Source organism: Panthera onca, chromosome A3, assembly GCF_046562875.1.
Source record: "Panthera onca isolate mPanOnc1 chromosome A3, mPanOnc1 haplotype 2, whole genome shotgun sequence".
NCBI classification, from domain to species: domain Eukaryota; kingdom Metazoa; phylum Chordata; class Mammalia; order Carnivora; family Felidae; genus Panthera; species Panthera onca.
In genome coordinates this window covers 120,835,309-120,847,945 of record NC_138341.1, presented here as the reverse complement: position 1 = coordinate 120,847,945, position 12,637 = coordinate 120,835,309, and the positions used below count along the sequence as shown (strand labels likewise).

At 48.1% G+C, this 12,637-nt stretch overlaps 1 long non-coding RNA gene across 1 annotated transcript; it reads right to left on the bottom strand.

The window, feature by feature from the left end:
* Window positions 1-3,366: 3,366 nt before the first annotated feature.
* Window positions 3,367-4,791, bottom strand: LOC132688020 (uncharacterized). Its single transcript, XR_009614380.3, has 2 exons — window positions 4,676-4,791; window positions 3,367-3,947 (listed from the first exon to the last, which is right to left on the bottom strand). It is a non-coding gene; the product is annotated as an uncharacterized LOC132688020 (long non-coding RNA).
* Window positions 4,792-12,637: the final 7,846 nt, after the last annotated feature.

The following is a 12,637-nucleotide window of genomic DNA, read 5'->3' as shown; positions in this document are numbered from 1 at the left end:
TCAGAGGGCTTCGTGATTTGTTCGAGGTTGTGTAGCTGCTAAGGGTCAGGACTCTAGCCCCCATGTGCATAAATTCCATGGGAGGAATAATCACCCCATTGGGCAGATGAAGAAACTGAGGCTCACGTCGCTGAAAGGGCATGTAGCATGAGAGGTGGTGCCAGAAGGGGTATTCAGGTACCACTGCATCCAGGCCAGTGTCCAGCTCTGGGTAGGGTTCTGTCTTTCTTTGTTGTGGTGTCTTTCTGAGTCTTTCAGCTCAGACTTCGAAACACCCACCCACGAGAAAGTACTCAGAAGCCCCAGGTCCAGGAGTCCAGGCAGCCGGGCGGCCAGGGGTCTGTCCTGGTTCCTCTTGTCTCCTCCCATGTGCATGGGGCCTGGTGGGAAGCACATGTTACACTTCCGGGGAGACAGCTGGTTAACTGCCTTAGCTCATTATGCTGTGTGGCCTGGGCAGTGTCCCCATTACAGTCTGCTCTGGTAACAATAGAGCAAATATGACGTTGGTTGGCAATAGAAATTTCCACAAATTCGGGCTCAAGTCTGTCCCATCAGGGACTCGGGAAGAAGTTGCAATCAACAAACGCCCCTCCCCCAGACATCCCTCCCTGACTCTTCAAGATAGAGCAGACCCTCCCTCCTTGACCCTGCGGCACAGAATTCTCTGAGTGGTCACATTCCTATTATTGAGAGGGCCAAGTTCCCCCACTGTCCTTCACCTCTGCTGGGCTGTGGCCATTAAACCTCTCATGGAGCCATAATAGCTTCACGTGTCCACAGATATGCAGACAGGCAGTCTGAGTAGTTACAGTCACTAAGACACATGCCCACCACCCTCCTCCTCCTCTCCTGGAGACACAACTACACGCAGAGACACTGTCCCACATATCACGATCAGTGTCATGTGCTGCACGTGCACACACACACACACACACACACACACACACACACACCTGCACGCACATCCCTGCAGATGAACACAGGCCCACCTGGAGACAAAAAGTCTGTCCATGTCTATACAGGCCACTTTTTTCCAGGTTATCCAGCTCCCCTACCCTGATATTCTGAGCGTCCTCCCTAGAACAGAAGCGGTAGCTGACTGATTGGCCTATGGGAATTGGGAGTTTGGCCTGCTCAGGCCAAAGCGTATTGGGTACCAAGCTCTAACGTTGAGAAATTTTTGGATAAATAGCCTCTTCTAGCTGGGCCTCTCTTTGTCCTCTTTCCCAGAGAGACCAGCCTCGACTATCTCCAGATGGCATCTACCCGCATCACGCTCCCTATCAGATACCCTGCTTCCCGTGGGCCCCCAGGGACCTGTCACCACCTCACCTGCCACCTCAGCACTTTCTCAATAACTCATCAAGGCCAACTGTTGCTCACTCAGTGATTTTTTTTTTCCCTTCACATCTGAAGCTCTGGACAAATGCCTTCCTGTCCCTTGCCTGCCACTAGGGCTGTTGATTAATGGAAGAGCAGGCGAGAAAGGGAAGGAGAAGCAGGGTCTCTGAATGTTGGTTTGTCCCCTGCTGCAAAGTTACCTCCAGTCCTGGGAGGGGAGTGGGGAGTGGGGTAGGCACAGTGACAGAACACAGATCCTGGGGGCTGATGTGCTTGGGTATAAATCCCAGCCCTGGATCTTCCTAGGTTTGTCACTTTGGACAGTCAGTTGGCCTTCACAAGCCTCAATTTCTGCTTCTGTAAAGTGGGCATAACCATCTGAACCTTACAGTGTTGTTGGGAGCATTAGACAAGGTTAAATGCATGTAATAAGCCCTTGATAAATGACAGAGTGCTCTAAAAACGTAAGTGAATAAGATTATTGTTTTAACAATGGCCTTACCCTCTTCCTTGTGGCTTCTTAGGTCCTCTGACACTCAGGCCAGGACAGGGTCTGGGCCTCTCCTATACAGTAGGAGAGAGCCGGGTAGGTAAGCAGCTCCCTTCACTAGTGTGAGCTGTCCCCAGCTCCCTGTCATCCACCAGTTACTGCCTGTAGGGACCAGGGGATCACCATTGTCCTAGAAACCAGGAGGGAGGGAACCGACAGATAAGAAGCCCTACTTGGACGAGGTCTGCATCCAAGCCAGTCATTTTTACCCATATAAACCCACTGCATCTCAAAACAATCTGGCAAGGGAAGGATTATTACAAATCAGGAGGCTGAGGCTCAGAAAGATGATCTGACCCCCAAGTGACTGAGCCGAGACTTGAACTCTCTGTGTCTGACTTCACAGGACAGGCTCCTCCCCAGGCTCCTGGCTCCCTTTGGAAGGTGGAGAGGGGAAAAAGGGAACTGAATTGTACTGAGGAAACTGCCTTCCTTGTCCTCAGATGCAGGATGCTGAACAAATCCATCCTGTAAGCACTACTCACAGCGAATCTTACTCTGCAGGACGATTCAGACAAAGACCTAGTTCATGCAGCTGAATATGAAATATGGCTCGTGTCTTAAGACATTTGTATAAAAAGACTATTTCTTCAGTGTCACAGCTTCAAAGCCACCTCTTGTAGGAGTCTTGCCTTCTTACCGGAGGCTGATCTGGAAGGCGGAAGACTGGGGACTTTTTCCATGAACTCACTGGGGGGCCTCAGGTAAGATTCATTCTCTCACTGGGCCTCAGTTTCCCCATCTATAAAGGAACATGGTTTTCTGGAGTGATTTCTCTGGATAGCTTCTAGTTGCAGAAAACTATCTTCATTGTAGAACTCATGTTAGATTAACAAAGTATGTTCTTCCAACTTAGAAATTTACTTACTAGAAAAGCCTTAACAATGGTGGACCATTTTAATGGTATTTGGTTAATGTGTTTAGAAAATCCAAGAAAAAGTTCATGTCGAGTATAGTAACCGAGGTAGAAATGGCTGCCCTGGTCTGACTCTATGAGTTTCAGAAAAGAAGAATTTTTGGCTTCTGAAGCTGTGTCCTTGTCACTGATTTAAGTCCTGGCTCTCCCTCATTTAGAGAAATCAGCTGCGTTCCTGGTCCGAGGTGAGGGGCCCACATTTATCCCTGTCTGAGGTGATTGAAAGCCTTTGCAGGACGCTTCCTTCTTCTAGAAACACAAGTATCGGGGGTCGGCACTAGAGTTGGTCTCCTGGCTGTCAGAAGGGCTTCTGGAAGGAAGACACAGCCCTGGAACTGTGTTCTCCTGGCACTTTCTTTGGCGGGTGGGGTGGGGGAAGGGCATCAGCATCTGGTTACTGCTACCAACAAATCAATATGTTGATAGAGCCACTCTCCTGTGTGTCCGTTTAAACACCGATCCCCGCGTGGGACTCAGGCCGACCCACTCCGTTTGCCAAATGCAAATGCATTAACCTTACAATTGGGTAATCTAATAAAAAGGATCAATGGTCTGATACGGTGCTTATGGAGTCATTTACTGCAGGCGAGAGCAATTTAGCCAGGACCCAGACGAGCAGCTTGGGGGGGAAGCCTAGGGAATGGCTCAGGCTGGCTGTCCGAGCTGATGTCCCCAGGCGAGGCCCACTCTGCCTGGAGACGCTGGGCCCGGCGGGCGAGGGAACAGGGAGGGTGTTATTCATTCATTACTGCCACTTTAATCACTTAGAGGTTCAATTAAGTATAAATCATTAGTGGTATTTCAAGTTACTTTATCCAGACCCACACATAACACACTTGACTGGCGGTGGGGAGCTTTCGTGTCGAGATTTAGCGTACGAGTGAACAAGGCAGTCATATGGGTTTTTCTGCTATGAAATTGATAAATGAAGCGGGCATTCGAGGTACAGCAGTAATTTCTGTGGTGCAGCCAAGTGCTCGCTCCCTTGTCTCCTCCAGCGATGAGGGCATGGGCCCCTTTAATACGGCAGCTTTCCCCTGGGGGCCCAGAGGCCAGGCTGGGCGGCCGGCAGGCCTCCGGGTTTATTTCCTTGCAGAACTTCCCATGGCAAGCCCCGGTTCATTAGCGGGAATATACCTGGGGAGTAAAAAAAAAAAAAAAAAAGGAGAGAGATGGGGGGAAAAAGCCTCCTTTCCCCTCATTCTGGCGTTGATTCTGTCCTCATTTCTCCCCAGCAGCGAGGGCACAGGATGAGAAACCCAGAATCGGGCTGTTTCGGCAGCTGGACCCCCTCTTCCCAAGGATGCGTGTGTCCCCGGTGGCCGGCATCCCTGTCTGGAAAGCATATTTTCTCCTAATCGGTTTTACAGCTCTTTTAAAGTAATATGTCAGATCATTTTCCCCCATATACATAGTTAATGAAAGTAACCCTACAAATTCATTTTAAATAGATGGAAGTTGTTATAACCCTGATCCAGAATTTATTACGTTCATTACAATCTTGCTGAAGTAGGTAATGTAATGGACTATTACTTTTATTATCTTTTTAATCCCTCAAAATTATTAGGAACTGACTAATATTTGGCATCACCCTGTTAATGTTTAAACAGAAATTGATACTTTAATTCGTCTAATAAATGATGGGGGCACTCTGGGTGGAAACAGAAGCCTGATTGAGTTTATCTCGATCAGTCCTAAAGACTTTTAAGTGGGACTCAGGGGTCTGAATGCAATTATTTCCAGGCAGGGTATCTTCAGCAAGTGCTCAGGAAGGACAGAAGAGCAGAGATGGAGACAGTGACAGAGAGACCCAGACGGCGACGAAAACGAGGCAGAAAAGCGAGAAGGAGGGAAATTTCACTCACACATCCAAGTTGTAATTCTGATTCTCCAAAAGCTCCTCTTGGAGCTGTAACCACACCAGTGGGCTCTATGTCTTTCCCATTTTGCCTCCGTCCTCCCCTCCTTCCCAGATTAAAAGATTCACCCCCGCCCCACTCCCCACCACTCCTGTGTTAGTAATCAGCTTTATGGCTAAGAATTCTCAAGTGCTCTAGAATCCGGGCGTTGCTGTGACAAATGATTGGGTCACATTCTCCTAGCAAGGAGTGGAGACCCTGCTTGTGCCTCGGAAAATAATGAAGGCTGCTCAATTTGCAAATTACCAAATCTCACCGTGAAATGGGAGGCGGCGGAGGGGCATACAATCGTGTCTCTTCCAGAAGCGCCTGGGCTGGGTACTGTGTTTACCCTCCAGAGATCACTGACTGGTTCCTGCCGGGAGGGTGGCAGGTGGAATTTAAGAGAAATTGACTTCTTGCCCTTTCTAGGTTTTACAAGGCAAAATGCAATGGTAGTTGCTTAAACTGAAACAACAACAACAACAACAAGTATTAATTCTAACAGGGTGAGAGGAACCGAGGGCTTCCTTTTGTGGCTTGATGAAAGCTAAAGGGAGGTACGTTTGGGAGTAGAAGAGCTGGCATTTCGTGTCACTCCAAGGCAAGGGTGTGTTTTCTAACAAAGAAAGCTTCCAGTTAGCAAAGTCACTAATTAGCACAGAGAAGCTCATTAGACTTTAAAGCTGCTTTACTGTATCATGGCTTTGCTCTCTCTAAATGCCCTGAGTTTCCAAAGCAAGAAGTGTATTGATTAAATTGACTCAGCATGAAATGGATCTCGTTTGTGCTGACCCATAAAGAGGTGGCTTCCCAGCTTTCCTGGCCCAAGAGCTTGCCAAGAGTCCCGTGAGCTGTGCCCAGGCCGGTGGGCTGGGGACAGCGTCCTGCCTGCCCGACTGCCGGAGCTGCGTCGAGGGACCGGTTGCCCATCATTGGGCTAAAACCCGTTTTGATCAATGGAGGGGAAACCCGCCCTTAACTAAGTTTGTTCCTGACGTCTTATAAATCGTGCTGGTTGCTTTCGTCAACGCCGAGTTGACAAGGGCTACACGTCGTTTGGAGCTTGATAAAGAGACTAAAAGGCAGCTTCTCAGCATGTTTATTTTTAATAGACATAAAAAATGAAAACAGGGGCTTTCTCACTCCTCCGAACCCTCGTTGACAGAAAAATACTGAGTGCACGGAAGTGGTGATGTACGTACAGTGGAGATCCTGTGTGTGTGTGCGTGTGCGTGTGTCAAAATTTCCTTGTGAACACAAGGACAGCTTCAGAACTGAGGATGAGAAGGACTGGGCCCCAGAAAGCTCCATTATTTCCTTCCCCGGCATGAAGTGCCAGGTGCAGGGTTCAGGCATCACCGTGTCCGAGCCGTGGCAGCATTCTCTCTGGGTCCCGGTGCTCAGGCTGTGTTTGTAGGTATGAGAAATCCCATCAAGTCCTACCCCGTCTGTGAGAAATGCAGCCTTGTGAACTAAAGTCACGTCTTCTGAGGCACACCAACCCCCCTTCCTTTCTCTACATCTTTTCTTAATAGAAATAACTCCTAGATGCAGGCACACTAGATATGTATGGCACTAAAATGATTTGATTTAGACCATCAAGGCAGAAGGAAGACACCTTTAAAAGCCCATTCAAATATATTCACCACAAATGTCACAAAGGGCTAACAAGTATCTTTCATATAAAAAGAGCTCTTTCAAATCGATAGGAAAGATATCAAGAGTCCAAGAGAAAGATGAGAAAAGTGTGTGAAAAAGAATTTACAAAAGAAATTGAAGTAGCTAATATTTATTAAACATCTATGTACCAGGTATAATTTGCATGGGATCTCTTCATTCATTCTTTCCAAAGACTGGAGGAGGCAGGGGTTACTATTCTCACCCCTATAGAAAGATGAAGAAAAATAAAGCTTTAAAAGTTACATACAGATTGGAAGCAGGGAGCCAGGATTCAAGGTCAGGCATCTTGATGTAGCAGGTGCACTTAACTAGTCTGCTGTAATCCCACGAATTCACAGATATAATCAGATGATGAAGTTGAAAAATAAGTTCATGTTCACCAGTAAACACAAATATGCTAAAACAGAGAAAAGTTGCATTTATCAAATTAATAGAGAATTTAAAAAATGTTCATATTCAATGCTGGCGAGGATGGGTTGCAACAGACATTCTTGCATAGGAATTGCAATTTGACAATCTCTAGCAAGAGTCTTAGCAAATGTACAAGTCACTTGACCCGGTAACGCCACGATAAGTAATTTATCCCAAGGAAATAAAAATATAAACAAACCTTTAGGCACACAGCTGTGCTATAGCACAGGAAAACGGTTAAATCCTCCACATTAGGGGAATGGTTAAGTGGATTATGGTCAACCCATTTAGTGAAATATTTAAAAAAAAAACAAACTAAAATGATGTTGTCAAAGGGTTTCCAATACCATGGAGAAATACCTATCCTGGGGGAAAAAGCAGGATTATAAAATTGCATGAATAATGTCAATCACATAAAATATGGAGAGAAATCAGAATGGAAAGAAATGTAAAACGTGAACCAGGGGGCATTCTCTTTGTAATGGGATTCTGAGTAGTCATAGCTTTCTGCCATAAAGTATTTTTGAAATTTTCTACAGTCAACATGTTTGGCTTCTAATTGGAGGCAGGAAACATCCTTATGACTCTCTTGTTGTTGTTTTTTTAAATTTTTAAAAATGTTTTTATTTATATTTTAGAGAGAGAGACAGAGCGAGTGGGAGAGGGGCAGAGAGAGAGAGGGAGACACGGAATCTGAAGCAGGTTCCAGGATCTAAGCTGTCAGCCCAGAGCCCGACACGGGGCTCGAACCCACAAGCTGTGAGATCATGACCTGAGCCGAAGTCGGATGTTCAACCGACTGAGCCACCCAGGCGCCCCTTGTTGTTGTTGTTTTTGTGTTTATTTATTTTGAGAGAGAGAGAGAGAGAGAGAGAGAGAGAGAGAGAGAAAATGAGAATGCACGAGAGAGCATGAGCAGGGGAGAGGCAGAGAGGGAGGGAGAGAGAGAATCCCAAGCAGGTTCTATGCTGTCAGTGCAGAGCCCGACACAGGGCTTGATCCCACTAACCATGAGATCGTGACTTGAGCAGAAATCAAGAGTTGGATGCTTAAGCAACTGAGCCACCCAGGCGCTCCTCCTTTATGACTTTTAAAAGTCAACTTCACAACTTAAATTTCCTGCCTAATGGGGGTGAATCACTGGCCCCACATTAGAGTACCGCATGAACCCAAGACACTGGGTGCATTGCTCCCTGCACAGCCCCGGGACACCTGAAAGCAAGCTGTGTGTCCTTCAGCTCTCTGAGTCTGCTCATCATCTGTAACATGCCCACTCCTGGGGTTACTGTGAGCACAAAATAGGTGTAAAGACCCTCGAACAGTGTTGGCACAGTATCGGCACTCAATAAACGTGAATGGTGATAATGATAGTGAGACGGTAAGGATGTGGCTGTTGTTTTGTTAGTAGGAAGGAAGACTGAGTATCCCGTAGGCAGCGAGAAGTGTGCATAGACTGGCGGGTCCTGAGATGGGACTTAAAACAATAAGCAATGAAAGTGTCCCAGTGCTAGACCCAGCCTCCTGGTGCTATCTGCCTCTCCAGGCAGGTGCCGCAGAGGCAAAGGGGAAGGGGACACTCTTCAAGTGCACCATGGACCTCTATGGAGACACTCACTCAACCCCCACATTGTGGGTATCTCCTCAGGGCCAGGCACAGTGCTGTACCTTTTCCCATGAGGATCCCCCCACCCAACTTTGAGAAGCGGATTTCATTAGCATCTCAGCTTAAGGCTCAGAGACTAGAAGTCTCTTTCTCGGTCATAAAGCCAGTAGGTGGCCAAGCTGGAATTTGAGCCTTTGTTGATTTGGCTCCAGAGATGTTGAAGAGGAATGGCAATTACGGCTGAGAACATGGCTCTGGAATCAGAAAGATCTGGGGTTTTGACTCTCTGTGTGGCTTTGGGCAAGTAATAAAGGCATCCAAACCTCAGTCTGCTCATCTGTAAGATGGGACAGTACTATATCTCTTAGTCCGAGAAGCCAATGATGATACGTTGCACCATTGTTTTTTGTCACACTAAGAAAATGGAATCATTGCCAACTAAACTATGATACAATACTTTCTTACCCCTTAGAATTTTAATTTTACAGTTATGGAAAGTACCTTATTTAGACGTAGATTTTTATCATGAGTCCTTTGTACATACACAAAAAGGAAAATACAAGTGAAGTAATTTAAGGTATTACTAAAACCTCTTCATGTTCAGAGATGGACTTAGAATTGGCTCCTACACGTTTCTCTTCTGTAGTGTCGCAAGTGTTAGCAGTGGGGTTTCTTTAAAAACCGCTCCTCACTGGGTGTTGTATGGAAACCAATTTGACAGTAAATTTCATATATTAAAAAATAAAAAAAAAAAATAAAATAAAAAAAAAATAAAAAATAAAAAATAAAAAAAAATAAAAACCGCTCCTCTGTTTTCCTCGGGACTTTAAGCCGCAGATACCCGTTCTGCAAGTTTTGATGTGTGTTACCAGAAGTGACAATGACATTGAGGCTGCTGCCCGGCTGACAGTGATTGCAAAAAGCATCTCGGCTTCAGGGATGTGAAAATGGGAAAAAGGAAGTGTCCATCTTAGAACCGATGAGCTGTGGTGGCCACCTTACAGGGTTCTGGGAGGATTGAACCAAGTACCTGGAAAGGACTTCGACACAACTCGGGACACACAGTAAGTTCTCCGTATCACCATCGCCATAGTTGTCTTTGCGAGCCTCCTCTCTGGCGTGTTTTGCATGTATATGCGGCTCCAGACCGAGCCAGCGTGCCGTGCTGGTGAGACGCCAGGTGCTGGGGAAAGTCGGTTCCATTTCCCTTCCCGTCTCTGTCTCTCCCTACCTGCTCTCGGAGCCTCCTCCGCCTTCTCTCCCTGCCTCCCTCTCCTGTCCCTACTTTTCTCCTCCTCCTCTGCCTCTCCTTTCCACCCCCTCCCCAATTCTTCTGCAAATAAATGGCCCTGTCACTCCAGCTCTCCTGTAGGTTTAGAGTGAATGGAAGTGTCTTTTTGAAGAGCTTGTTCTGTCTGACATTCCTGACCAGCTCAGGAGCAGGGTCCTTTGCACTCTCCTCTCTTCCGCTCAGAGATTTGCTCATGTGGTTAAAGATTTACAGGGCTGCCCCCTGGGCCTTGAGTGCCCCACCCCAGAGCAGAGGCAGCTGGGCTGTGCCCTTCAGAGGAGGCAGAGAGCCGTCTTGGCGGGGTGTGTCGGCCCTGCCTCTGGTGGCGGTGGGCAGACTGGCTTAGGGCCTGCCTAAAAAGAAACCATCTATTCTCATTTATGATTCTTTAAAAAAGAAGTTCACGGCTTTTATGACGAGCCTTGCACATGCATTTAATGACATCAAAGTATTTGATTATTGCATTAAGAAGAGGTCTGAGAGCTGTCTGGTGTCCTTAGTTTTAAGTGTATTTTAACTGCCTACAATGAAAGGGACAAGACAAAAAATGAGCTGTGGTGGCATCTTCATAAATTCTGAGCTGTGACTGACACACCTTGGCTGGCACCGGGAATGGTCCAGGCAGGTGGACACAGAGAAAGGAACAGCGAGGTTTCTATTTTCTCACGGGCCTGGGTACCGAAGGGAAAGCGGGACCAGCCACCCTGCAGTATTTTCTCTTTAGCCACCATCCAAGCCAGGGGTGAGCATGGGATTAAGATCAGCTGGGGGTCCCCTTTGTGCCCAGCATTTTGCTAGGCTCCTGATACACATTACTCTGTTCAGTCTCAGCAGGTCCTTGTTATTAGCCCCATTTTCCAGAGGAGGAAACCGAACCTCAGTAAAGTAAGGCCACGTGTTCCCGGTCTGCAAGTGTCAGAGCCGTTGTCCCCAAACCAGTCTTTCTGACTCAAAGTCTGCACCGCGGCTGTGTCCTCAGAGCTCAAATGGCTCCCGTCTGGGAAATGGTTAATGGAGAAGGAGGAGGGAATTAGGAGCTGAGCCCAAGGAAGCACAGACCTTCAGAGAGAAGCTTCTTCCTCCCGCCCTCAGGGCCCCTAGCCCCTTGGCTCGCGGTGGAAACGGAATCAGGACAGAAAAAGCCACTTGAAATGAACTGCGCCCAGACAGGCCGCCATGGTGGCATGATTGATACTGGAGCATGTAGGTGTAATGAAACTGATGCCGGCTCCTCTGCACCTGTGATTTATTGAGGACAAATTTAAGATGAGAAAGGGCCCCATACCAGGAGCTGCATCTTCCCCTCCAAGGGAGGGTGGTCATCCATCACCAGCCATTGCAAGGGCCCATCGCAAGCGGCTCATCAGATGAGCCAATAGTCTCTTTGTTGGGGTTCCTAACAAGTGTTGGATCAGCAAAAGTCTATTTATGCTGGTGGACCTTTCAGGACCAATTTGTAGTGGGTCACTGATTCTGCTGGGGTATTATCTTCTTTACTACTCGGGCCGGTTGGGGAACGCGGCGAAGATTAATGGTTTTGGCTGCTGACTTACCGCCACAATCTACTGCTTCTGGACCAAAGATTAAGTTTTTTTGTGTTTTACCAGAAAGGGCCCACCTTGCGTACGAGACGCGGTTTGATTTACTGACTTGCTGGAGGGGAAAGGAGTTGTGGAAACGTGCCTGGTTGTGGTGAGGATTTGGCAGATGGCTGTCAGGCCCGGCATCCACACTCTTGGCCCGAGGGCCCTGGACAGGTGACAGGCAGCTCCTGGTGCCACGGTGTGCGTCCTGCAGGCCCTGGGCGGCTGTCCTCAAGCCCGCAGGACATCGAAGCCTTGTCTGGCACCCAGCAGCTGGCTCTGGGTTCAGAGAGGCAGACGGTGCCCTAAACTTTATCTAAAACTATGTTACTAAAAAATAATTAGGTACGGCCTTTCTTTATTCTTTGGGAAGTTGCACACGCTCTGTTAGTACATTCTGGAGAAAAATGAGGGAAGCCGGTAAAACCCCGCAGAAGCCAACTGCACAGTGATACGACTGTTAGTATTTTGATCTGCCTTCTCCTCTAGAAGTTCTTTGCACACATGCATGCTGTTTGACACAATTCAAATCAGACCGGAGTTCCATGGGCTTTTTGGGGTCTGCGGTTTTGCATTCTGCTTCTTACAGTGGACACCATACTGTAAGCGTGTCCCCCCACCTCTTCTTCAGTGTAATAGCCATCCTCATTTTCCTTTCTCAGTTGGGTCTGTTGTAACACCTCCGATGCCAAAGCCGCATTTCTTTATTCAGCAAAAGCTTGCTACGTGCCTCCTCTGGGCCAGGGCCTGTGCTGGGTTCTCAGAGCTGAATCAGACACAGCACTTGCGATGGGGAGGGGCTGGCATCCACTCACAGGGATGTGCGTGTGCCCTGCAGGGAACCACTTCACCTCTCACGATGGCCCAGAGCTCTGCAGATGGCTTGGAGGTGGAGGCCTGTCCCTCATGACCCCTCCAAGGTCCCTGCAGAATCATAGTTTCAAAGGAGGAAGTGAGGTCCCTGCTTCCACAGGAGAGAAGGCTGCTGATGGCTTTGGACGGCTCAGCTTGGTTTTTAGGGTGGACTGGAAGCCGGGAGCCAAGTTTTCCCGCATGGGCAACAGCAGCCCAGTCTCGGAAAACTGGAAGAAAGGCCCTGTGGCCCGCACGGGACCAGCCATCCCAGGCAGCTGCAGAAACAGCTGGGGAGGCAGCCAGATACGACACGAAGTGTGGCGTCAGAACTCAGGAACGCAAAGGGACGCGAGTTTGAATCTCCTGCCCAGTGACCTTGAGCAAGTCACTGTTCCAAGTGTCATTTTCCTCATGTGAAAAGCGGGACGTGTCGCCCTGAGCTCCCAGGCTTCTGTGCCCGTCGACCACATGGAAAGTCCACGGGAAGACTGGGCCCGTTTTCC